General features: G+C 42.2%; 1 protein-coding gene and 1 pseudogene across 2 annotated transcripts in view; one reads left to right on the top strand and one right to left on the bottom strand.

Moving 5' to 3' along the window:
* The window catches only part of PRLR (prolactin receptor), a 144,292-nt gene that overhangs the window by 31,513 nt on the left and 84,903 nt on the right, over positions 1 to 27,876 (top strand). The gene's annotated exons all lie outside the window — the stretch shown is intronic.
* Positions 15,123 to 16,870, bottom strand: LOC122683650 (annotated as a pseudogene).

The following is a 27,876-nucleotide window of genomic DNA, read 5'->3' on the forward strand; positions in this document are numbered from 1 at the left end:
AAGAAAGCTTTGTGCTCTTTTTCCTTTCTTGACTGGATTGCCCTCAGAGGAAAAGAGCAGGGCATGAAGGTGTTCTAGAAGCCAAGAGAAGGCTGAAAAATGCCAAAGCACTTGGTTGCTATAGTAGTAACTTCTGGCTAGAGCCAGCAGTGAATGAAGGGACTAGAGGTGAGTACTACAGGCTGATCTTCAGACATGATTGCATCTATCCAAGTCGCCCCCATTTGCAGCTTTCTCTGCTAGGCCTTTGGTGAACCACCATTGCTCTCAGGAAGCCTTTCCCCTTCACTAGTGACTTCCAAACGTGCCCATTGCAACTCACTGGTCTAGACTCACTTTGCTGCTCCCCCTGGGTCCTCCAGGGCCTGCTTGAGAGATCTGCCAATATTCTGCTTTCAGAATCAGGACTTGCACCATCTCCCCAGGAAGTCTTTCTAGCCTCGTGGTTCCCAGCCCCACAGAACAGGAAGCTGGGGCTGACAGGATGTGAATTGAGAGTGACTGTGCCTGGGCAGAGTCTGGAAAAATGCTCAGTTGAGGCACCTTAGTAACTTGGGGCTCTCTGGCCAAGCTGGGAGGCAGCAGGCTGTTAATGGGACTCTAATCCTGGCTACAGGCTTCCCAGGTGGCTCAGTGGTAAAGAACCCCCCTGCCAAAGCAGGAGATGCAGGTTCAATCCCTGAGTTAGGAAGATACCCTGGAGGAGGAAATGGCAACCCACTCCAGTATTCTTACCTGGGAAATCCCATGGACAGAGGAGCCTGGTGGGCTACAGTCCATGGGGTTGCAAAGGAGGCAACTTAAGGACTACTTAAGCACTACTTAAGGACTAAAAAACAACAGACCCAATCTGCAAACATCACCTCTCATTCCCTTGGGTACCAGGCACTGAGGAACACTAACTCACATTGCTCCTGTGATATTGTCACAAGTGCTGTCTGGCTACAATCACTTATTTTGGTACAATGTTTTCTATCATAATATTTATAGTTTTCAAGACTTTCTTGGTTGCAAGTGATAGAGCCTAACTCAAATTGACCCAGACAAAATCAAATCCATTTAAAAAATAAATAAATATCATCAGCTCCAAAGTCTGAAAAAAACTATAGGTTGACCCTCAGACAATTGTACCAGGATCCAAAGAGCACACATCATCTCTCCATCCCTTTCTTTCTCTCCTCTCTCCTTCCATCTGGGTTGGTTTTGTGCTCTGAAAAACTCTCCATGTGAAAGGGAAGATAGGCATCAGCCTTACCAGACTCATAGGTCCTTGCAGCTCACAGTCTCCAAATGAGAGAGCGTCTTTCTCTCTCTGCTTCTCTTCTTGTCTCTGTGAAGAGACCCCAGTGTCCCTGCTTGAGTCATATGCTAACCTTTGGACTTACCCATGAGTTGAAAAGGCAGGTGACTGGCTTGCATGGACCACATGTGCACCTGTTTGGTCTTACTAGAATCATGTGGAGTGAGCAGGAGGAGGTTCTGAAAATGAAATAATGTGGGAGAGACACAAAACTGGAAGTTGTATGCTATGCTAGCAAATTACTCTATATTTAGTAAGAGTGTGGTTTTCGTCAACAGTAAGCAAATTGGAAGACCCTGAGGAAGCCCGAGTGAGAAGCAGGCCCACTGAGGCATTGGTAATTTTTCCATCTCAACCCACAGTCTACATGAGAATGAAATGTTCATGTTTTTGCTGCTCAGTTGCTAAGTCATGTCTGACTCTTTGCAACCTCATCCTCCTCTGTCTCCCAGAGTTTGCTCAAACTCACGTCCATTGAGTGGCAACGCTATCACCAAAATGTTCATAGTCTTAACTAAATGAAAACAGGTATGAAAAAACCTAACACTGAGAAAAATAGTGCTGAAGTCCTCTTTTTCCTCCAATTTCTGCCTTTGTTCTGAAGTGCAGACTGTTTTATGGACAGCTGATAACTGCTCTTGTTGTTGTTCAGTTGCTCAGTCTTGTCTGACTCTTTGTGACCCCATGGACTGCAGCATGCCAGGCTCCTCTGTCCTAATTGTCTACTCCCACCCTAAATCACTGTGTAAGTCACCCATCTTGAACACACCTGACTAATGGAAAATATTGATTCTCCTTCCAAATATTTTCAGTCCAAGCACCTTGTTTATGTGAAGTTTCCCCAACAAATATATATCATCACTACCTTGGCCTGGCTAAACAAAGGAAATAAATTCAAATTGTTTAAAGAAAAGTGCTTACCATTTTCAAGTTCTCTTGTCAATTCAGTGCTGTCCTAGGTTTAAAGAGTCAGCCATCCAGGCAAATGGGATAGAAATCCTTGTATCACATATCCTCTAAATCTGTTTGGATCTTAGCCTATCCAAAGGCGATATGGTGGAAAGAATATGGACTTTGGAGATGGAGAGACCTGTGATCAAATTGTAGCTCTCCTATTCGGAAGCTGTGTGACCTCAGGGAAGTTATTTGAACCCTCTAAGATTGTACTGTAAAATGGAGATAATAATTGGGTTTAATTATAGAAGACCCACAGGATTAGTTAGATTTAAATTACATAATTCATGTAAATGGTATGTGCTTAATAGAGGATAGCCATCAACCATTCATTCATTCAATGAATGTTTGAGAGTGTCTATCCCCTGGAGAAGGGATTGGCAACCACTCCAGTATTCTTCCCTGGGAAATTCCATGGACAGAGGAGCCTGGTGGACTACAGTTGCAAAGAGTTGGACAGGACTGAGCAACTAATACTTCCACTTTTCACCACATGCTAAGGGTTATTCTTGGTACTAGGGAAATAGCAATGAACAAAACAGAAAATAACTCCTGCCCTCAATGGGGCTTACATGCTCTGTGTAGGAGATGAACTGAATAAATAGCGTGTCAGATGGTGATAAGTGCTAACCAGAGAAATAAAAAGAAGAGTGGAGTGATGTGGAGTGTCCATGGGAGGGGAAGCAATTACAGAAAAAAGTAATCATTGAGAGTCAGAAACGCCCCTAATGAAAGGACAAAAATGAAGGTCTTCATGTCAAACGTCCAAATATTTGATAATCTCTGAAATCAGATATGGACCATCCTCTACCTTAACCATAAATATTCATTCATTACATCTTAGAAGGTCATATTCAAATTTGACTTTCTCAGACCCTTTCAAGTGCTGCGCTAGGAAGTAAAGAGTTCACTTGCTCTTTCCCTGCCTACAGCAAGGCCTGCAGCATGAGGGCTCTCAAACACGTGCATGTGGACGCTTGAGCCCATAGGTGTAGGTTCTAATCACATCCCCATAAACAGCTGCTTCTTGGCCCTCTTCTCAGGCCCAGGAGTGTGCCCACTGACAGCACTGCCTTGGATATGGGCTCAGGGCCTTTGGGTCAGGGAACTGTGGGTACTCAGAACATTTTCTAGAAGTGGGCAGAGAGGAGTGGGCTCTAATCAGGCAACACAACTTAGCCCCACATACCCTCCGCCGCCTGGGGAGGGGTGAATCAGAGCTAGGTACTCTAAAGTGGGAAAGCCCAGACAGTTGCCCTTCTTACCCGGGTCAAAGGACAAAACTGGTGAGGAAGTCACTGACACACAGTAATTTAGGGCAAAGACACCCACCGCCCAAAATTGAGAGAGCAAACCATGAAGATATATTTGAAGAAGGAGGGCTGTAGTCAGCAGAAATGGCAAGTGCAAGAACCCTGAAGTAGATGCATGCTTGGTATGCTCCAGGAGCATCAAGGAGACCAGAGTGACTGAAGCGGCACAAGTGGAGGAGTGGTGAATAGAAGGAGGTGATTTCAGACATACCCAGAGGCCAGATCCTAAGGAGTCTTGTGGGTCATTATAGTAGCTTCAATTTCTACTTTGTGCGAGATGGGAAGCCACTGACTGCTTTTGAATGTCACTTCAGTCATGTCTGACTCTTTGTGACCCCATGGACTGTATCCTTCCAGGCTCCTCTGTCCATAAGATTCTCCAAGCAAGAATACTGGAATGGGTTGCTAGCCACTTCTCCAGAGGATTTTCCCAACCCAGGGATTGAACCCTCGTCTCTTATGACTCCTGCATTGGCAGGAGAGTTCTTTACCACTAGTGCCACCAGCTCAATTGGTTATTGTCTCACAAATTAGCTTTACTCTCTTTCCTGGTCACACACCTCACTCAGTTTCACAAATGAGTGAAATTGATTACAACATGAATCAGACAAGAGAGTGTAAATCCAGCACAACCATTGAGCAAACAGTTTAAAAAAAAAAAAAAGTGTCCCTGCTGAGAGTACTATTTCTTCATATTGGAAGGACACAACCTTGAATGCTTTGCAATGATGGCAGTGGATAAAGAAAAACATTATAAAATGAGTTAGAGAAAGGACAGTGTGAGACTGAATAACTGTATAAAACTGAAAACGTGTCATGAAGTATTTACGCATGGAAAAGGTTGTGACATTCTTTTCATGACCTCCAAGAGTTTCTACACCTTAAGTTATTTGAGCTTTCAGTGCTGTCTTCAGACTCTTTGCTTCCCCCAAGAATTTGGACTCCTTTAGATGGAAGGGGTCTTCCAGCATAAGAGATCCATAATTCTATGAGCCTTCCATCTGGAAGCTATTCATTGCATTTGGTATAGAAAATATCTTCACATATATATTTTATTTGATCCTAAATGTTAGAATCCAGTGTTGGCAAACTACAGTAATTTGTCAACAAATCCTCAGGGATCTGAGAAAATTACCAAGCCTAGTGAAAGGAGTCGTCAAGTCCGTGTGATTGATTTTGAAATCTATCAGCAGGGCTCTCTCTGGAGGCAAGGAACCTCATGATCAGCAGACTTAGCAGTAAATAAAGCAACCTACACTGGCACCAGGGATTTGGATACTATTGCAGATGTAACCAAATGTGTAATCATTGTCCTTGGGTCCAGATGATGACACAGGAACAAGGTGGTTGGCTTCCCATAGTACTGGAGAAATAATGATATGTATGTGTGTGAATGTGTGTATGTGATGGGATAAAGGGATGGACGGTGGGAGGGACAGCTGACAGGAGACGAGGAAAAAGGGGGAAATGAAATACAATTGTAAAAACAGCAACCCACCTTGAGTAAATCAAAGAATTTCTTAGAATGCAACACTGGCTGTATGTGAATAATTGGGTTGCAAACCACTTCCTCCCTCTTTTTGTTATATAATAACAATCATTTTAGTGTTATTGCTGAAAACACAGAAGGGATCATGGCTTACTGGCTACTTTTGCATATGGCTTTTGTGTGGAATAAGTCCTCACACATGGAGACCTATATTTCTGACCCACAGACCTGAACCAGGCAGACTTGAGACTGGTCACTACAATAGCTTTTTGAGAGAGGAGGTCCCAGATGAATTTGCCTTGGCAACACAATGAAAGGGTAGAACAAGAGGACAGTCTACACCTTGGCCTAAATCCAAATGGCAGCTCTCTCAGCAAACCACCAAGACGCAAACCAACTGCTGGATTTTGTAATCCAAGGGTTTACAAAACACCTTTTGTTGGAGAGATTGCTACTAGTTATCTTTCTTACTAAAATATGACAATGATAACTACCCTTTACTAAATGATCACAATATACCAGGCATTTTATTTATATACATGATTTTCTGTCCTCAAAATAACCCTGCATGATGGAAATTATTATCCCCATAAAAAAATACAGAAATTGAGACATGGAAAAGTTATCTGCTGAAGTTCAAACAGCAAGTTACAGAGGAGCTGCAATTTAATTCCAGGGCTGGTGAATGGCAAGCCCCATGGCCTTTCCAATTCCCTAGCTTGCCTCTGTTAAACTGTGTGAAACTTTGTGAATGTGTACATGGCCCTACATCCTCTCTCCATTCTGCCCATCCTGTTGCTCTGAGTGAGACGTGAATGATGTGAAGGCGTCAGGTGTATCAATGTCATCTATGTGTAGTTGGTTCCTTGCTCTGTATTGGTTTGCTGCTTTGTTGGAATATTTATTTTGTCTTCTCTACAAACTACCAGTGTACATTTTATATTTTCTCTGGGACACATAGCTCCCAACATGTTATGAATCATGAAAATCAGCCCATGAAGTTTAATTAAGAAGCTATGGAACAGACCTTTGTTGTTGTTCAGTGACTAAGTCATGTCCAACTCCTTGTAACCCCATGGACTGCAGCATGCCAGGCTTCCCTGTCTTTCCCCATCTCCTGGAGCTTGCTCAGACTCATGTCCATTGAGTCGGTGATGCCATTCAACCATCTTATCCTCTGTTGTTCCCTTCTCCTCCTGCCTTCAATCTTTCCCAGCATCAGGGTCTTTTCTAATGAGTCAGCTCTTCTCATCAGGTGGCCAGAGAGTATTGAAGCTTCAGCATCAGCATCAGTCCTTCCAGTGAATACTCAGGACTGATTTCCTTTAGGATTGACTGGTATGATCTCCTTGCAGTCCAAGAGACTCTCAAGAACCTTCTCCAACACAATTCAAAAGCATCAATTCTTCAGCGCTCAACCTTCTTTATGGTCCAACTCTCACATCCATATGCAACTACTGGAAAAACCTTAGTTTTGACTCTACGGACTTCTGTTGGCAAAGTAATGTCTTTGCTTTTTAATATGCTGTCTAGGTTTGTTATAGGTTTTCTTCCAAGGAGCAAGCTTCTTTTAATTTCATGGCCACAGTCACCATCTGCAGTGATTTTGGAAGAGCATGTTGGATGGGAGATATTATGGGCCATCTTGATCATCTTTGGAATATCCCAGCTGCTATGCATTGGCTTACAAAAACAAGGGTTTACTTCTTGCTCCAACAAAGTCTGCTGTGGATCCAGGCAGTTCTCCAGAGCAGTTGTCCTCCTGTTGACTTAGCCTTCCAACCTGCTGCTTCAATTCTTGCAGCCTCTCCATATCAGCTCATGATTTCACTGCTGCAGGGTAAGAGCAGCATGAAGCATCACACACCAGCTCTTAGATACAACCACCTGGAAGGGACAGAAGTCACTTCTACTCTTGTTTCATGGCCCTCATGGCCATGCCTAAATTCAGGGGAGCAAGCAACTGTGGCCTTCCCGTGTGCCCAGAAAGAAAAGAGAGCTAGAAATATTGTAAGTGGCAATAGTGTTTATTACAGCCTCAAAGATGTTGCCTGAGCAGTGAAACCTTGTGATTCTATTCTGGGCAAGTTTTTGTTAAATCATTTCATTCATCCCTTCATCCATCTAACAAATGTGTTTTGGATGCCTACTATGCACAATACATCCGTAGCTAGTTCCTGGAGGGAAGTCACCTGCCCCCCAAAAGCATGTAATTTTACTTCAGAAAAACAAAGGAAATTTCAGTTGCTTTGTCATTGACTCCTGTGGAGGTAAAAGGATGTCTCTTTCAGATCCTACACTATCCTTTCCTCTCAAAGGCATGTGAAAATAAAACTTCTTTCTCCTTACCTCCCACATTGATGATTTTATCATTTTCATACTATTATAGTCAGAGCCCTTTTCAATATTCATCCTGTATTTCCCTCTTTGCAGGTTTTAATTTCATAACAGACTACTGAGGGTGTAAGTGTATTTCCAGAAAATGCAGATGGTGACTATTAATCAGACCCTGCCATGGCAATAAACTGTATGATAAATGGCTTAAATCAAATTTGGAGTTATCACACATCATTAGTCAGACAGCATGATTCCATTTGTTGTTGTTTTATAGGAGATTTACATATCAGGGCTGTAAACAGTGGATACGTTTGGCCAGAAGTCCCCTGCCCTCCAAACGCAGAGATCATAAGCTACATTTCAACAATGAAAGGAACAAAAAACAGCAGGAGCTCTGTTTGGGGCCAGCTTGTCCTCAGAAAGTGTCTGTTTTTAATGGAAAACTCTAGAATAGTCCTCCGGCTTTGGTAAGAAAAACTAAAGAGGAAGAAATGAGCTCTGTGATAGACTGAAATAAGAATATTGTGTTTTTGCTTCAATGACTATCTTCCTGAGTGACTTTGGGTTGGTGGAAAATACTCTGAAACTTGGTTGATCCATACAGCAAAGCATACTATGGAATTTCACACTGAAGTTTTCTAATTTTTTGAGAACTTAGGAAAGGTCTTACTTAAAAGCAAATAATATGAATTACAAACAATGGAAATGATTAGAGATGCGCATTAAAAATACTTTCAAGATTTTTTTATATAAATGTGTGCGCTTAGTTGCTCAGTCGTATCCGACTCTTTGCAACCCATTGGACTGTAGCCCACCAAGCTCCTCTATCCATGGGGATTCTCCAGGTGAAAATACCGCAGTGGGTTGCCACATCCTCCACAGGGATCAAACCTGGGTCTTCCACATTGCAGTCAGATTCTTTACCATCTGAGCCACCAGGGAAGCCCATATAAATGTGTAGATGATAAAATTAAAAATTATGATTGCTAAAAGTCTTCAGCAGAGATCCCTAACTTTTGAAGTACACCCCACAATTCAACCTTGGTAGAAATTGTGTGAGAAACTTAGTTGTCTGCTAGTATTTTACATGTGAGCTGGGTGAAAGCTGGTTATTTATAGGGTTACTAATTAATTAATGTAGGTTTTAATTTGCTAAAACTATATGGCTTCCTTAGGTCTTCCAAACTAGGTCAACCATTTAGCCCCCAGATTTAACATATAATATTTGATTAAGCTGAAAGGAATAAACAGAGATATTATCAAAACCACAAACAAAACTGACAATGGGTATTCTGATAATGACTTTACCTTTTAATGAAACTTCAGGTCTTTTAAGGTCAGTCAAATGTAAACTGAGCTAGATGGAGATGATTATACTAAAAGGAAATTACCAAGCAGCTCAACATTTTGAATTCTAAGAATTTTAGTTACATTAGACAAAGATTGGCAGATAAAGATTGCCAGTTTCACTTATTTGGTGCATTGGAGTCCAAAACACTGTTTTACAACACAAAGCTATACTTTTTTTTTCCATTTATTTTTATTAGTTGGAGGCTAATTGCTTTACAATATTGTAGTGGTTTTTGCCATACATTGACATGAATCAGCCATGGATTTACATGTGTTCCCCATCCTGAACCCCCTTCCCACCTCCCTCCCCTTCCCATCCCTCTGGGTCATCCCAGTGCACCAGCCCTGAGCACTTGTCTCATGCATCCAACCTGGACTAGCAATCTGTTTCACACTTGATAATATACATGTTTCGATGCTGTTCTCTCAGATCATCCCACCCTCGCCTTCTCCCATAGAGTCCAAAAGTCTGTTTTGTACAGATGTATACAACAAAGCTATACTTTTAAAGGTCACTTTCCTGCACTCTTCTAAAACTTGTGAAGGCATCAGTTCAGTTCAGTTCAGTTGCTCAGTCATGTCCAACTCCTTGCGACCCCATGAATCGCAGCACGCCAGACCTCCCTGTCCATCACCAACTCCCGGAGATTACTCAAACTCATGTCCATCGAGTCGGTGATGCCATCAAGTCATCTCATCCTTTGTCATCCCCTTCTCCTCCTGCCCCCAATCCCTCCCAGCATCAGGGTCTTTTCTAATGAGTCAACTCTTCGCATGAGGTGGCCAAAGTATAGGAGTTTCAGCTTCAGCATCAGTCCTTCCAGTGAACACCCAGGACTGATCTCCTTTAGGGTGGACTGGTTGGATCTCCTTGCAGTCCAAGGGACTCTCAAGAGTCTTCTCCAACACCACAGTTCAAAAGCATCGATTCTTTGGCACCCAGCTTTCTTCACGGTCCAACTCTCACATCCATACATGACCACTGGAAAAACCATAGCCTTGACTAGACAGACCTTTGTCAGCAAAGTAATGTCTCTGCTTTTTAATATGCTATCTAGGTTGGTGATAACTTTCCTTCCAAGGAGTAAGCGTCTTTTAATTTCATGGCTGCAATCACCATCTGCAGTGATTTTGGAGCCCCCCCCAAAATAAAGTCCGACACTGTTTCCACTGTTTCCCCATCTATTTCCCATGAAGTGATGGGACTGGATGCCATTATCTTAGTTTTCTGAATGTTGAGCTTTAAGCCAACTTTTTCATTCTCCTCTTTCACTTTCATCAAGAGGCTTTTTAGTTCCTCTTCACTTTCTGCCATAAGGGTGGTGTCATCTGCATATCTGAGGTTATTAATATTTCTCCCGGCAATCTTGATTCCAGATTGTGCTTTTTCCAGCCCAGCATTTCTCATGATGTACTCTGCATAGAAGTTAAATAAACAGGGTGACAATATACAGCCTTGACGTACTCCTTTCCCTTTTTGGAACCAGTCTATTGTTCCATGTCCAGTTCTAACTGTTGCTTCATGACCTGCAGACAGGATTTTCAAGAGGCAGGTCAGGTGGTCTGGTATTCCCATCTCCTTCAGAATTTTCCACAGTTTATTGTGATCCACACAGTGAAAGTCAATAAAACAGAAATAGATGTTTTTCTGGAACCTTCTTGCTTTTTTGATGATCCAGCAGATGTTGGCAATTTGATCTCTGGTTCCTCTGCCTTTTCTAAAACCAGCTTGAACATCTGGAAGTTCAGGGTTCACATATTGCTGAAGCCTGGCTTGGAGAATTTTGAGCATTACTTTACTAGCATGTGAGATGAGTACAATTGTGTAGTAATTTGAGCATCCTTTGGCATTGTCTTTCTTTGGGACTGGAATGAAAACTGACCTTTTCCAGTCCTGTGGCCACTGCTGAGTTTTCCAAATTTGCTGGCCTCTGCAGCACTTTCACAGCATCATCTTTTAGGATTTGAAATAGCTCAACTGGAATTCCATCACATCCACTAGCTTTGTTCTTAGTGATGCTTTCTAAGGCCCACTTGACTTCACATTCCAGGATGTCTGGCTCTAGGTGAATGATCACACCTTCGTGATTATCTGGGTCATGAAGATCTTTTTTGTACAGTTCTGTGTATTCTTGCCACCTCTTCTCAATAGATTCTGCTTCTGTTAGGTCCATACCATTTCTGTCCTTTATTGAGCCCATCTTTGCATGAAATATTCCCTTGGTATCTCTAATTTTCTTGAAGAGATCACTAGTCTTTCCCATTCTGTTGTTTCCCTCTATTTCTTTGCATTGATCGCTGAGGAAGGCTTTCTTAGCTCTCCTTGCTATTCTTTGGAACTCTGCGTTCAAATGGGAATATCTTTCTTTTTCTCCTTTGCTTTTCACTTCTCTTCTTTTCACAACTATTTGTAAGGCCTCCTCAGACAGCCATTTTGCTTTTTTGCATTTCTTTTCCATGGGCATGGTCTTGATTCCTGTCTCCCGTACAATGTCACGAACCTCCGTCCATAATTCATCAGGCACTCTGTCTATCAGATCTAGTCCCTTAAATCTATTTCTCACTTCCACTGTATAATCATAAGGGATTTGATTTAGATCATACCTAATGGTCTAGTGGTTTTCCCTACTTTCTTCAATTTAAGTCTGAATTTGGCAATAAAGAGTTCATGATCTGAGCCACAGTCAGCTTACTAGTTCTCAAAAAATTAAGAAACTGTATGTATGTATTTATCTGATGTATATGTCTTACGTCTTTAAAACTCTACATGTGTACATACTTTAAAAAAATCCCAAACATAGACGCTGCCTACAATTTACTTCTTTCCCCTACTTAAGTGCAAGTAATGGGTATTTTAAAATCTGAAGCTAGATCTCTCTTGTTGGCAGTATCAAATTCCTGTAAAATGTTAATTTTAAAAATTGTCTCTTTTAAAATCAAGGTTTAGCTTCTAGGATTTCTCCCTTCTCTGAGAGGAAAGAAACTAGTATTTACTGGGCTTATACTATGTACTCAGTGCTCACAGCAACCCCATAAGGTAAGTGTAGATATTCTTCTCCTACTAGTGAAAAACCCAGACCTCCTAAAGATTAAAGTTTGTTCAGAGAATTCCCTGGTTGGTCCATTGGTTAGGACTGGCACTTTCACTGCCGTGGCCAGGGTTCAATCCCTGGTCAGGGCGGATCCTGCAAGCCTCGAAGTAAAAAAAAAAAAAAAAAAAAAAAAGCTTATTAGCGATCCTGTAAAGCTAGAATTCCACCCCAAATCTATCTAGCATCAAAGCCCACTCTCTCCCTCCTTACTCCTCCTTGGCTCACATGGGAATTTGCAATAAGCAGTGACTACTCACACCTAAAATGTTGTCTTTTTTTTTTTCTCTAGAGAGGCTTACTTTATTAGCATCACAAAAAGTATCACTAATTCTCAAAAGGCCCATACTCTGGAAGGTCAGCTTAAATGGGATAGTTGGAATATCATTAGTATTAATATGTAGAAAGTAGTAGACACTCAGTCGTGTCTGACTCTGTGACCCCATGGACTGTAGCCTGCTAGGTTCCTCTGTCTGTGGAATTTTCCAGGCAAAAATGCTAGAGTGGATTGCCATTTCCTCCTCCAGGGATCTTCCCAAGCCAGGGAGCGAACCCACGTCCCCTGTGGCTCCTGGATTGGAAGGCAGATTCTTTACCACTGAACCATTTGGGAAGCCCCAGAGGGTAGTAGATCCATGTCTAAAGATTGATTCCACAAAGTGAATTGGAGATTGAAATAATTTTCTAAATAATTAAGGTCAAAGTAACTGTATTAAGGAAACAACAATTTGAAATATTTCAAAAAGTGGGTTGTAAAATTGTCCAACTTATGTTAGTGCTATGTATTTAGAGAATTTTAGCTAAATTCTCTAAATATATAAAGAATAGTTAGAGAATGAACACCTTTCCAAGTTCATTCCTTTAAAGATGAGAAAAAGAATTAAACCTGCAATGAATTCTCTATTGTTTCCTTATCTGTATTATAAACATAGATATATTTAACATGCTTTCATAAAGTTTTAAAAATCAGTTTTCCTCCAGTTCTACCATAATAAATGCATTGACATATGCCACTGATAAAAGTCTTGTTATCCAATTGTTTCCAAAAGAAGCACCGTATATATCTGACAAGTCATTTTTTTTTTTACCACATTTTATTGTCATTCTTTTTTGAGCATTAAAATATATTTGTCTAAGTACAAACCAAGACTTCTTTTCACAAAGTCAGTAGTGCTTTGAATTTTGTCTATATTCTGATTCTTTTACATTGTGGTTGTTCTAAGTTTGCCTCTTATGGTTTGTAATTTGTCTTTTATTTTGGCTCTGATTTTTACAAAAGCATTTTTCTCAACAAACCCTGAGTACACATGTCAGACAATCACAGCTTTTAGCTATCATCGAATGCCATTACCATTCAGCCTTGGCTAAACTCTGCCTCCCAAGACATACATTCTGATTGTCAACATCTACTCTGAGTGAAAAATGGTTGAACTATCTCTGCATTTAATTTCAACACAGGAAAGAAATCTGCTTTTTAAAGCCATGGCTTAATAATTTCAGAAATGGGAATGATAGCAGATTCATGTGAACCTGAGGAAGCATTTCATCTTCCAGAAATGAGGGCAGAAATGAAGCAACAATGCTCCTTAGGCATAGCTGGAGGCAGTGCAACTAAGTGTGAGCAGTAAATCTCAGAGAGCTGAGCAAAACAGCAACTGGCAGCAGGAAAGTGGGTCTCGTGGAAGCAGGTCCAATCACAAACCCAGTTGGTCATTTTCCCAGCTGTGGCTGTTATGCCCGATGTCCGAATCCCCGAGTGGGAAGAGAGAAGGCTTCCAAGACACTGCAACTCGCAGGAAGGGAAGTTTATTACTGACTCGAGCCAGGACTCTCCGCCCGCAACCAATGCAGTGCTGTGAGTCAGAGAGCCCCGAGCCCAAGCTGTTACACAAATTTATAGGGTGAGAAGCGGATTGGTTACACGTTTGCAAAGCACTTTCATTGGTCAATACTTTCGCGCGCAGGACTTTCCTGGGGGTTTCTGCTCCGTCCTAATTTCCAAATTGGCAAACAGCGGTCAGTATTAAGTGAAAGCTAATTGGTCCTAATTGGCTAATTGGTTGTATCCAGGTGGCCTGATAATCTTACCAAGTAGGAAGGCCTACTCCTAATCTAAGCTGCGTTACTTCTGCTCGCCTCACATTCCCCCCTGTCTGTTGTTCAAGTAGAGGAATCTTCCTCTTTTCCATCTTGGGCCACTGACACTATAAGTGGACCCAGGAGGGTGGAAATTAAGGTAGTCAGCCAGGGGGAGTGTTTGAAACCAAGACTCAAACCATCTCTGCTGGGCTTCCCATTCTCCCTTTCGGCTCGTAGGGAGGAAAGCCCTTGGCCTTGCAGAGATAGTGAAGCTTGGTTAAATTCCCCCCGTATCTGAGGTACTTGGTCCTGGGGATTGCACCACACTCAGGGCTACCAAATCCCTGTTTCCTATGTCCCATTCCCAGGGCCCATCACAAGAGGTTACGCAGCTTCAGCCCCTGCAATAATCAGCAGGAGAATTAGGAGACCTCCCAGCGGACGAGTTTCAGTTTCAAAGGCGCGTTTTTTCCTGTTCTTCCAGTGTGGCTTGCCGCATGTGATTGCAGTGAACCCAGGGTCCAATCCCGTCGACCTTGACAGCAGTAGGAGTGGTAAGGAGAACAACATAAGGGCCTTTCCATCTAGGTTACCCAAACCCAATCACCTGGGCCAATATCCTCGTGTATCTCTCGAATCAATTTCCCAAACATGGTTATGTAGGACACACAGGAGGGGGTCTTCCATACAGAATCTCAGAAGGGCAGCTTATAAGGGGTGTTACGTGCCTGAAAGAGTGCAAAGGGAAGGAGGGTCACCCAGTCCCCACCAGTCTCTATTGCCAACTTTGACAAAGTTTCTTTTAGGGTCCGATTCAGTCTCTCAACCTGTCCTGAGCTCTGTGGATTATATTCACAATGTAACTTCCATTTTGTCCCCAGAGCTTGGGCCAGCCCTTGTACAATCTGGCTCACAAATGCAGGTCCATTATCAGAGCCCATAGTCACCAGCAGCCCGTACCTAAGCATTATCTCCTCTAAGATCTTTTTAGCAACCACTATTGCTGTCTCTCCCTTAGCGGGGAAGGCTTCCACCCACCCTGAGAAGGTATCTACCAGAACCAACATATAGCGATACCCATACTTGCCTGGCCTTACCTCAGTGAAATCTATCTCCCAGTGTTGCCCTGGCTCTTCCCCTCAGTACCTTGTTCCCGTGTGCTGCTTTTTCCCTGTCCTCATCAACTGGCACACTTTGCAAGCCTGGATTATCCTCAAACACTGATCAACACGCAGATTCAGTCCATATTTGCTTTCATTTATCTACTGAGTGTACCCAAGCTTCTTCTTCAGAGACTCTGGCATCTCAGGGGGAGGAGGGCGAGGGAGCCTGAAGTAGACCTTCACAGATGTGGGCAAAGAGTCCCTTCCATACACCTCTAAATCCAAGTCTCTTGAAGACCTGAGAGGCATTGCTACCCTTCTCTTTATGCAACACAGACACCATGGAATCAGCAACAGTACGTTCAAAGCAGGCAAACTTCATCATGGTGTATGGTATCTGTCTCATCCAAAGAGGAGCAACCCCCTTGTAGAGAGCCTTTAAGCCTTCTTCCTTATACATTTTGGGAGCTGCATCCCTCAGAGTGTTAGCATAACCTGGTTGGGTTTGAATTCGAACCTTAGCAGCTTCCATAGGAGCCAGAGCAATGTCAGCAAAGAATTCAGCACTGGCAGAGGCAGCCAAATACAGTGATGTGCACCACAGATAGGCATTTTCCTCTCCAAGCATGTACTTCATAAAAGCCAAACTTGCAGAGCCACTGCAGGGAGTAGCCAATGAGGGTCAGGGCCCATCCTTTGGCCAAACCATGGAAACCATTCTCTTTGAGTGTAACTGAAAATCCATTAAGAATGCCCTTGTACTTCTGTGGGTCCACGTGCATACGACATTTCACTAAATCCAGAGGAACAATAGCAGTGTGTGTCAGACCACAACTTAAGACCCCACCAAAGCCACACAGTGCATAAAACTTCGCAGAGCCATATTCACAACTGTACTCTTCTACCGCAGCGGCTCCCGCTTTCCTTTGCCCATCTTTTACATAGCCGCTCCCATCGGTGAACCATACTAGCTCACTGTTGTCTAGGGGTACATCAGTTAAGTCTTTTCTTGCCGCCAGGGCCTCAGCTGGTATCTCGCTGTAATCATGGAGCTACAAACAGCTGGAATGGCTTATTTGGGTTAGGCAGGGCAAGGACTGGGGCTTCTAGTAGGGCCTGTCTGAGTGTCTGGAAAGCCTGTTTCATTGGCTCAGCCCAAGTCCAGTTTGGGGTCTCTTTACTTCCCTCATACAAGGGCCGGCCCTTCTCAGCAAACCCCATGATCCACAGTCTGCAATATCCAACAGTTCCCAGAAACTCTCTCACCTGGCGGGGGGTCTTGGGCCTTCATGGTCTGGGTTAGCCACCTTTGCCCCTGCCTGATCTTATACCCCAAACAGGTGACCTCTTGCCGGGCTATTAATTGTGTAGCAGAAGGACCTCTGGGTGGCAAGTCCAATATTCGTAGAGGTCCTCACTCAGCGCCTCTTGAACCTCTGTGGGATTACTGGTTGGCCTTCCCCCTCAGTCCACTCAAAGGCAAATATCTCCTGGCTCTGGGCCACCAGGGGTAGGCTGAAAAAAGCATCTTTCAAGTCCAACACAGTGTATACGGGTTAGAGACAGTGGGGTGTATGTCACTCACCCGTTTGTTGACTTCTCGCAGGTAATCTGTCCCCGCTGGCTTCTTCACCGGCAGTAAGGGGGTGTTCCAAGGGGATTGACACCGCTTGAGAATTCTGGCATCCATGAGATGTCGAATGTGGGGAGTGATCCTCCACCGAGCTTCCTGGCTCATGGGGTACTATCTCACCCTCACAGGAGTTGCCTAGGCCTTTAGCTCGATAACGACCAGATGTCTGTTTGGCCAGTCCCATCCCTGCCATTTCAGCCCAGGCCAACGGGTATTTATTCATCTCTTAAGGCTAGGGATCCAAGTCCATCCTTGACTGTCATTCTCCCAGCTCTGTAGGCTTAACTGAATAAAACCCAATGGCCTCTCCTTTCTTCCACAAAATCTTAGCATAATCAGTACTGCTATGACACAGGAATGGGATCTCATTTCTCTCCCATTTCCTGCTTTAACCACTCTCTCCCCAAGAGTTCTCACCTGCTTAAGCCCCTCTCTAGAAGGGACAGATGTTTTCACAATATCATCAATAGCCCACCACTGATCAGCAAGGTAAAGTGCCACAGCTGTGAGTGAGTCCTAAGGTGCAAAACAGCAAGAACTTTCTGGGTCTGATCTCCACCATAGAGAGGTACAAAGTCTACATTTGACAGGCTAATAGGCAGCAGAATTTTCCAGTTCCTCATGACTGCAATTATCCAACATAAACCCAGGACTCGGGGAGGGGTGCCAAGTCTTGACTCCCCTAGTCACTGTCTTCCCCCGCATATAGAACTCGAGTTCCAGGGGAGATTCTCTCTCTGGGTCGTACCTCTCCTCAGGTCCCTCTTAGGGCACTCATTTTTCCAGTGCCCCTGTTCTTTGCAGTAGGCGCACTGATCTTTCTTTAGGGCCTGCCTTTTTGATTTCTGTTTTTCTCCCGTCCAGGGGTCTTGAGGTTCCCTCAATTCTGTTCCGCTTTTATCCCCGCAAAAAGAATCTGGGCTAGCTCCCTCTGGTTCTTCCAGTTTTCCCTCGTTCTATATTCTCTATCTTCCTTCCTGATCTTCTCAGCTAATTCCCTTTCCTCCCATCGAATTCGTTCTTCCCTTTCTTCTGGGGTCTCCCTATTATTAAATACCTTTTCAGTAAATCCTGTATCGTCTGTTCTCCCAATCCCTCTACCTTTTGTAACTTCTTCCTAATATCTGGGGCTGCCTGATTTACAAACACTAACAGAACTGCAGCGCTGACTCCTCAGCCTGGGGGTCCATAGGCGGCTTTCTTGCTGCGGCCCTCAGGCCAGCCATCAGTCTGGCGGTACACTCGGAGACGCTCCCTACCTTCCGCTCGCTCAAAATCCCAGTTAGGCCGCAACAGAGGAAACCCCTTGTCCAAAAGATGAGGGTGGGCGGTTGGCCTCCCGTCGGCCCCTGGGACCCGTTTCCGCGCTTCTGCCAGAATTCGCTCCTGCAACAGCTGCTGACAATCGTAGTGAAAGGAGAGTTTCACCTGGTTGGGCTCTAGTTACTGAGGCTCACTTATTGTAGGACCTTCAGAGTCTGCCAGAGTGTAGCCCTGGCTAGGACTCATCAATTGCCCCACAACCATTCGCCTGTTCACTGAAACTCCTGAAAAGAGTAGGAACGAGACCAGAGACAATGCTGGCACACACACACAGACACAGACAAACACGGAGAGCCGAAGACAACCACACGGACAGACAAACGTCGGCCGATAACACAGTGCTGGGTTTTCGGGCCCCCTGACCAGACTCGGGATCAGGAGAGGAACTCTCCTTCCCACAGAGCCGGCTGCCTTCCAGCGCACTCGCTGGCCTCGGCCTTACGCCGGCTGGAGAAAGGTTTCTCCTGTGCCAGATACCTTCCTGCTTCACAGCAGGGCCCCGGAATTACTCTGGACTTCCTGTGCCAGATACCTTCCTGCTTTACAGCAGGGCCCCAGAATTACTCTGGACTTCCTGTGCCAGATACCTTCCTGCTTTATAGCAGGGCCCCGGATTTACTCTGGACTTCCTGTGCCAGATACCTTCCTGCTTTACAGCAGGGCCCCGGAATTTACTCTGGACTTCCTGTGCCAGATACCTTCCTGCTTTATAGCAGGGCCCCAGAATTACTCTGGACTTCCTGTCCTGCCTGAGACAATGCCAGCACACACACAAACATGGAGAGCCAAAGACAAACACACGGACAGCTGACAACACAGCTCTGGGTTTTCGGGCCCCCTGAGTTTTCCTGAGCACCGGTGCTATTATCTATCCTTCCCCTCTGTCCTGGAAGTGTTCTCTTCCCCCAGTAAAGGGATCCCGGACAAGCCCCCAAATGTTATGCCCGATGTCCAAATCCCCATAGCGGGAAGAGAGAAGGCCTCCAAGATAATGCAACTCACAGGAAGGGAAGTTTATTACTGACTCGAGCCAGGACTCTCTGCCCGCAACCAATGCAGTGGTGCGGGTCAGAGAGCCCCGAGCCCAAGCTGTTACACAAATTTATAGGGTGAGAAGCGGATTGGTTACACGTTTGCAAAGCACTTTCATTGGTCAATACTTTCACGCGCGTGGGACGTTCCTGGGGGTTTCCGCCCCGTTCCTAATTTCCGAATTGGCAAACAGCGGTCAGTATTAAGTGAAAGCTAATTGGTCCTAATTGGCTAATTGGTTGTATCCAGGTGGCCTGATAATCTTACCAAGTAGGAAGGCCTACTCCTAATCTAAGCTGCGTTACTTCTGCTTGCCTCACAGTGGCTGTCCCCCCTGCTTTACTGCATTAAATCTCTACTATACTTTCTACCTGGGTTGATGTAAGAAACTAGGGACAAATGCAGGAGATGGGAGGTGGGAGTGGTGACGTGATTGGAGGTCCCTTTCTGTTCACAAGCCAGTTGGATAACTCCCTTTCCCTCTTCTTCTCCAACTCTTTTCCAAAAGAGTAAAAGAAATCTTGCTTCAGAAAGGTCTAGTGCAGAACCTGGATCTGCCTTTTTTAAACCTACCTTTGATTTCCCTGGTTAATCTAATAGTTGCTCTGGCCGGAGCAGTACTCTCAGACAAGCACTGGGATTGCCCTTCCTCACTCTCAGCCTTTATATTCTGAGACCTCCATCCTTCCCTACAGAGAGAGGAATTAAATTTCCACCTTTCTAAACTTCTGACAGCATGTGTGATGCCCCACCCTGGGCATATATACTTGACTTTACCGTCTCAGGAGAAGTTATAATCCCCACACTCGTGGGGAAGACACCGAGGTGTTTCCTAAACCTCAATTAGGAAATAAGGTTGCCACCCACATTCTGATTACAACAGTGTTTAAGAAAAGAGCTCTGTTAAAGTGTGTGTCTTCTTGGGAATGCAAAGGCCTTTGTGGGAGGAACTTAATTTCCAGTGTGGTAAAACAGTGTGTACATGGCAAGGGGATGTATGTTATGAAGAAAGTAACTATACTCAAAAACACAGTTACAAACATATTGCAAATAATTAGTTTGCATGTCTGTTTCCCACTACACTGTAGGTTTCTTAAAGGCTGGCCTCACATTTATTATATCTGTATATGTGATAAGATATATTGTTGTTGTTCAGTTGCTCATTCGTGTCCAACTCTTTGCAACCCCATAGACTGCAGCATGCCAGGCTTCCCTGTCATTCACTGTCTCCCAGAGTTTGCTCAAACTCCTGTCCATTGAGTTGATGATGCCATCGAACTATCTCATTCTCTGTCACCTCCTTCTCCTCCTGCCCTCAATCTTTCCCAGTATCAGGTTCGTTTCCAATAATTCAGCTCTTCACATCATATGGCCAAAGTATTTCAGCTTCAACTTCAGCATCAGTCCTTCTAATGAATGTTCAGGGTTGATTTCCTTTAGGATTGATTGGTTTGATCTCCTTGCTGTCCAAAGATCTCTCCAGAGTTTTCTTCTGCAATGCAATTCAAAAGCATGAATTCTTTGGTGCTCAGCCTTCTTTATGGTCCAGCTCTCACATCCATACATGACTACTAGAAAAATCTCAGCTTTGACTCTACAGACCTTTGTTGGCAAAGTGATGTCTCTGCTTTTTAATACACTGTCTAGGTTTGTCATAGCTTTTCTTCCAAGAAGCAAGCGTCTTTTAATTTCATGGCTGCAGTCACCTTCTGCAGTGATTTTTGGAGCCCAAGATAATAAAGTCTGTCACCATTTCCATTTTTTCCCTATCTATTTGCCATGAAGTGATGGGACCGGATGCCATGATCTTCATTTTTTGAATACTGTTTTAAGCCAGCTTTTTCACTCTCCTCTTTCACCTTCATCAAGAGGATCTTTATTTTGCTTTTGCTTTCTGGCCATTAGGGTGATGTCATCGGCATATCTTAAGTTATTGATATTTCTCCTGATTCCAGCTTGTGATATTACATCTATATATGTGATAAAATGTATTATATCGTATTGTATTCCCCAGCCAGCAGCTCATATCAGTTCACTAATTGGTTTGTTGATAGAACCAGACTCTGGCAGTGATTTGGTGAGTCTAGCTTTGTAAGAATTCCATAATCTTAGATTTGAAGATGAAGGGTTTATGGAGGTTCTCTGTTAACTTGTTTATACCACCAATGACTTAAGGAAATTTTATGAGGTCTATTGTCAACAGCCATTCTTGAAGCAATTATTAACACCTAATTAATTGGGAGGAAAATCTTTCTCAACTCAACAGCCTTCAAATGCCATCTGCATTGGCTATATTTCAAAAAACATTTCAGGATGGAATCCAGCCTTTCTAACTCTCACTGAGCATGCTGGTTTCTACATGACTTCTCCTCGGGGCTTCTCTTTCTGATAATTATCACTGTAAGATGTTTGGTCAACATGTGTAGTACTCAGGACTAATTAAAGTTGGGGAAAGTGAATGATGAAGTAACCATCCCAGGGCAACTACTGTTTCCTTCTCCATTCTAGTTGTTCTATTTCACTGTGAGCATTTTCCTCAACCAGAAAAAGTGCCAATCAGATTCCAAAGTGATTTAGATCTCAATTGATAGCTTTAACTATTCAATATAAAACTTACAGTATCTGGGCTCTCTAGATGCCTTACTGATGAATTAACCTCACTAGACATGGAATATAACCAACTTTGCTTTCAAAGTTGAAATGGCTTTAGGAATGTAAAGACCTTTATGGGAGAAACTTAATCTCCAACATATTAAAATAGTATGCACATTGCAGAGATGTATTGTGAATAAAATAATTATGTTCAAAAACATTGTAAAGACCATGAAGTCAGTCCTTGTAATGCCTTTTCTCTTTCATTCATGAATTACAAGTGAATAAATCTTAAACTAATAAGGTAGAGATGGAAGAAAACTCAGACTTATCATGCCAGTGTGGCCCAGGAATCCAACAACACATTAAAAGGATCATCCACCATGACCAAATGGAATTGATCACTGGGATGCAGTAATGGTTCAATATATGTAAATAATTTAATGTGATACATCACATTAACAGAATAAAGGATGAAAATCATGATTGTCTCAATAATTGTCATAAAAGCACTTGACAAAATTTAACTCTCTTCATGACAAATACCCTCAACAAACAAGAAAAGTAGGAAAGTACATCAGCATAAAACAAACCATGTATGAAAAGTCCATAGCTAACATCATAGTCAGAGGTGAAAAACTGAAAGCTTTTCTTTTAAGATCAAGAGAGAAGGCAGGAATGCCCATTTCTCACCACTTCTGTTTAACCTAGTATTGGAGATTCTAGGTGGAGCAGTTAGGCAAGGAAAACAACAAACTACCTAAAAAAGACATCAGGGAAACAGCCCCATTCACAGTAGCACTAAAAAGAATAAAATACTTAGGAATAAACTTAAGCAAGAAGGTGAAAGTCTCATATACAGAAAACTACAAAAGACTGATGAAAGAAATTAAAGAACACACAAACAAATGGAAAGACCGCCCATGTTTATGGACTGGGTTGGGAGATTTAATATTGTTAAAGTGTCCATACTACCCAAATCAATGCAATCTCTATCAAAATCCCAATAGCATTGTTTAGAAAAATAGAAAAAAAGTTCTGTGATTCACATGGGACCACAAAAAGACCATGAATATCCAGATAAATCTTGAGAAAGAAGAAAAAATCTGAAGGCACCACACTTGTTGACTTCAAATTATATTACAAAAGTACAGTGATCAAGCATAAAGACAGGCATATATACCAATGAAACTAAATAGAAAGCCCAGAAACAAATTCACACATATGTGGTCAGCTGGTCTTTAACAAGGCTTCCAAGAATACACAATGGGGAAAGGATATTCTCTTCAACAAATAGTTCTGGGATATCTGTATATTAACATGCCAAAGAATGAAGCTGAGCCCTTATCTTACAGCATACACAAAAATCTATTTAAAATGGATTAAAAACTTAAATGTAAGACCTGAAACTGTAAAACTCCCAGAAGAACACATAGAGGGAAAGCTTCATGACATTGGTCTCTTCGATAATTTCATGAATATGACACCAGAAGCAAGACAGCAAAAATAAAATAAACCAATGATACCGTATATCAAACTAAATGCTTCTGCACAGCAAAGGAAACAACACAATGAAAAAGGAAACTATGGATTGGAAGAAAATATTCTCATATCTGATAAGGAATTAATATCCAAAATTTGGAAGGAACTCTTACAATTCAATAGCAAAAACAAACAAACAAACAACAAAAAACTAATAATTAAAAATGGGCTAATGATTTGAATAGACACACTGTGGGAAATGTGGATTCAATCCCTGGGTTAGGAAGATCCTCTGGAGGAGGGCATGGCAACACACTCCAGTATTCTAGAGAGGAGCCTGGCAGGCTACAGTCTATAAGGTCGGAAAGAATCAGACACAACTGAGTGACTAAGCACATATACACATACATGCTGTGGTGATACTACAGGCTGTTTCTTGTATTTTTTATACTGTCTTAGAAAGTAGAAGTTTCTAAGCAGAGAAATTAATTGTGTTTGACATATTAAGCTTTTATTTATTGTTTTATTCAGTCAGAAAATATTTGTTGCGAGCCTCCCATGAGCCAGGCACTCAGCAAAGTTTTGGAGACACAAAAGTGAAGTGAGACCTCTGTCTCTCAGATGTTCATAATGGCCAAGGCAAACTTGTTTTGAGTTGCAATAATGCAGTAACAATGGTATATACAAAGTAGAGTAGATGCATAGATGAAGTGATGGAATTACTCAAGCCGAGTTAAGAAAACCCTCTATTATATGGTGAACCACAAAAAAGGCACTTAGAGAGTGCATTTGTTAGGAACAGGCAACCGCCAAAGATGTGTTCATCCCTGAGGTTCTAAGAGCTTGGTAAAGTGGGGACTTCTCTGAATCAGAAAGGAAGGCAGCTATTTAGTGTGCAGGTGACATAAATTAGGTATTGTCCACTTTTTCTTGGCATGAATCTATCAGAGGAGCAGACACTGAAGAGTAACATTCCTAGTTTTTGCTTTTTTCATTGTCATCCTCCAGGCAACTGGATGCTCCAGCAATAGAGGTCAGATAAAAAAAAAAAAAATAGATATTTCGTTGCAGTCAGAGAGTCTGTGCTCTGATATCAGCATAATGTTTACGAAATCAATTTTCCCTACCTGCCAGGTCATGTTACTGTGAGAACTAGCTTTTCATAACCTATCCTATTTGTTCCTGGGTGATTTGATAGGGCTGATATTTTATCAGGAATACAAAGAGATTGAGTGCTGTTCTCCTAATCATTACTTGCCTCATCATGCTGGTAAATAATATGCATATGGTAATTTGAGAAACACAGTGTTCCCATTGCTCTTTTTTATTCTCAGAAATTTCTGTCTTTTGCAAATACTGCAAAAAAAATCAAAGGCAAGATTATTTCCAAATTGAATTTTACATTCCTCCTCTTCTCAGTTTCTGGTGCCCACACAACCCCTAGAGTACATTCTTTTCTGTTTTGACCAGTGGTTTTAGACTGTGCAACCTCTTCTGTTAATAGTCTGTAGAATGTTTCAGAATAACTCAATGAAGACTCATTCACTTGTTGATTTACAAATATATATGTTAAGTACCCAGACTTTCCTGGTGGCTAAGACAGTAAAGAATTCACCTGCAATGTAGAAGACCTGGATTCAATCTCTGGGTTGGGAAGATCCCCTGGAGAAGGGAATGGCAACCCCTTCAGTATTCTTGCTCAGAGAATTTCATGGAAAGAAGAGCTTGATGGGCTACAGCCCATGGGGCCACAAAGAATTGGACACGACTGAGTGACCAACACACATGTTAAGTGCCCACTGTGTGCCTGACACTATACTAGGTCTTAAACAAAGAACAATGAAAAAGATGGAAGCATCTGATTCAGGGGCTGGTTTTTTTTTTCTTTCAGTTTCTGATTTTATGTTTAATAGAAGAATACATTCTGCACAATAGGGGATATAAAATCCAAAATATGTTTTACACCCACATAAGGATTTATACATGGAAAGGTGAACTAACTGTATTATTCTATCAGAATTTGAATGTCCCATTGGAATGAATGGAACATGCCCTATTGCCTTTATTACTATTTTTTTTTTAATGTAAAAAGTTTTTATTTTATTTTTTTTCCCAATTATTTTTATTAGTTGGAGGCTAATTACTTTACAATATTGTAGTGGTTTTTGCCATACATTGACATGAATCAGCCATGGATTTACATGTGTTCCCCATCCTGAACCCCCCTCCCACCTCCCTCCCCTTCCCATCCCTCTGGGTCATCCCAGTGCACCAGCCCTGAGCACTTGTCTCATGCATCCAACCTGGACTGGCGATCTGTTTCACACTTGATAATATACATGTTTCGATGCTGTTCTCTCAGATCATCCCACCCTCGCCTTCTCCCATAGAGTCCAAAAGTCTATAGATCTATATATACATCTATGTCTCTTTTTCTGTCTTGCATATAGGGTTATCGTTACCATCTTTCTAAATTCCATATATATGCGTTAGTATACTGTATTGGTGTTTTTCTTTCTGGCTTACTTCACTCTGTATAATGGGCTCCAGTTTCATCCATCTCTCTTTTTTTTTTTTTTAGTTGGAGGCTAATTACTTCACAACATTTCAGTGGGTTTTGTCATACATTGACATGAATCAGCCATGGAGTTGCATGTATTCCCCATCAGAACTGATTCAAATGAATTCTTTTTAATGGCTGAGTAATATTCCACTCTGTATATGTACCACAGTTTTCTTATCCATTCATCTGCTGATGGGCATCTAGGTTGCTTCCATGTCCTGACTATTATAAACAGTGCTGCGATGAACATTGGGGTGCACGTGTCTCTTTCAGATCTGGTTTCCTCGGTGTGTATGCCCAGGAGTGGGATTGCTGGGTCATATGGCAGTTCTATTTCCAGTTTTTTAGGGAATCTCCACACTGTTCTCCATAGTGGCTGTACTAGTTTGCATTCCCACCAACGGTGTAAGAGGGTTCCCTGTTCTCCACACCCTCTCCAGCATTTATTGCTTGTAGACTTTTGGATAGCAGCCATTCTGACTGGCATGTAATGGTACCTCATTGAGGTTTTGATTTGCATTTCTCTGATAATGAGTGATGTTGAGCATCTTTTCATGTGTTTGTTAGCCATCTGTATGTCTTCTTTGGAGAAATGTCTGTTTAGATCTTTGGCCCATTTTTTGATTGGGTCGGAAAGAGAAATTAAGGAAACAATACCATTCACCATTGCAACAAAAAGAATAAAATACTTAAGAGTATATCTACCTAAAGAAATAAAAGACCTATACATAGAAAACTATAAAACACTGATGAAAGAAATCAAAGAGGACACAAATAGATGGAGAAATATACCGTGTTCATGGATTGGAAGAATCAATATTGTGAAAATGAGTATACTACCCAAAGCAATCTATAGATTCAATGCAATCCCTATCAAGCTACCAATGGTATTCTTCACAGAATCAGGGACTGTTTTTATCTTTTTTCAAGCTTTTCCAAAACTGTGTCATCATGACAAAAGCAAACATGAAATAGATGCCTTAAATAGAAGTGGATTAATAATGAATGAGCGAACTCAAAAGCTCTCCAGAACACATATTTCAATCAACAGCCTTGAGTAAAGTGATACGCTGGAATCAGATCATCATTGGGCCCATGGATTTGGGGAAGAAAGCCCCATTTATAAACCTGGAATATTGAAAGTAGATACATAGATCAGTTTACTTGGAGAGAAGTGAATAATGAGGGTGTTTTACTGAGTGTAGCACTTAATTTATGTGTATTTAAACTGTCAAAATGTTTTAGTTCTTTATGGTCACTAATTCTCTTATTTATTTACTTAACAAATATTGATTTGCTAGTGTGGATAAGTTAGTTGTTCTAAGCACTAGGAATAAAGGGCCCTGTGAGCTTCCCCGGTGGCTCAGACAGTAAAGAATATGCCTGCAGTGCAGGAGACCCAGGTTCAATCCCTCAGTCAGGAAGATTCTCTGGAGAAGGGAATGGCAACCCACTCCAGTATTCTTACCTAGAGAATTCCATAGACGGAGGAGCTTAGAGGGGCTATAGTCCATGGAGTCAAACAGAGTCATACACAACTAACACTTTGTCTTTCACTCACTTTCATCCTCAAGTTTATATTGGATGAAAAAAACAAATGAAAACAAATAAATAGACTAAAAATATGCCAGATATTCGAAACCTACAGCATGTGCTATAAAGAAAACAAATGGTATGTTAATGTAAGTGTGTTTAGAAGGATGAAAGTAAAAGTGAAGTTGCTCAGTTGTGTCTGACTCTTTGCGACCCCATGGACTGTAGCCTACCAGGTTTCTCTGTCCATGGGATTTTCCAGGCAAGAGTACTGGAGTGGGTTGCCATTTCCTTCTCCAGGGGATTCTTCCCAACCCAGGGATTGAACCCATGTCTCTTACGTTGCAGGCAGACACTTTACCCTCTGAGCCACCAGGGAAACCTATTTAGATGGGTATTTTACATAAAGTGTTTAAGCCAGTCATGTAAACGGAAGGAAAAGAATTTCAAGCAAAAAACAGAATATTTACCCGCTGTTTACAAAAAAGGCTCTATCTGGACAAAAGCAGTATACAATTATCTAAATCAAGGATTGGCAAATCTCACCTATCATCTGTTTCTTTAACAAAAAATTTAGTCTTGTTTTTGTAAATAAGGTGTTTTAAGAACACGGTCGTGCCTACTCTTTTATGTATTGTCTATGGTCCTTTTCATACAACAGAGGAACTTTATCATTGCAGAAAAGACCCCATGGCCCACAAAGC

The sequence above is a fragment of the Cervus elaphus genome, chromosome 25 (assembly GCF_910594005.1).
Source record: "Cervus elaphus chromosome 25, mCerEla1.1, whole genome shotgun sequence".
NCBI lineage: Eukaryota > Metazoa > Chordata > Mammalia > Artiodactyla > Cervidae > Cervus > Cervus elaphus.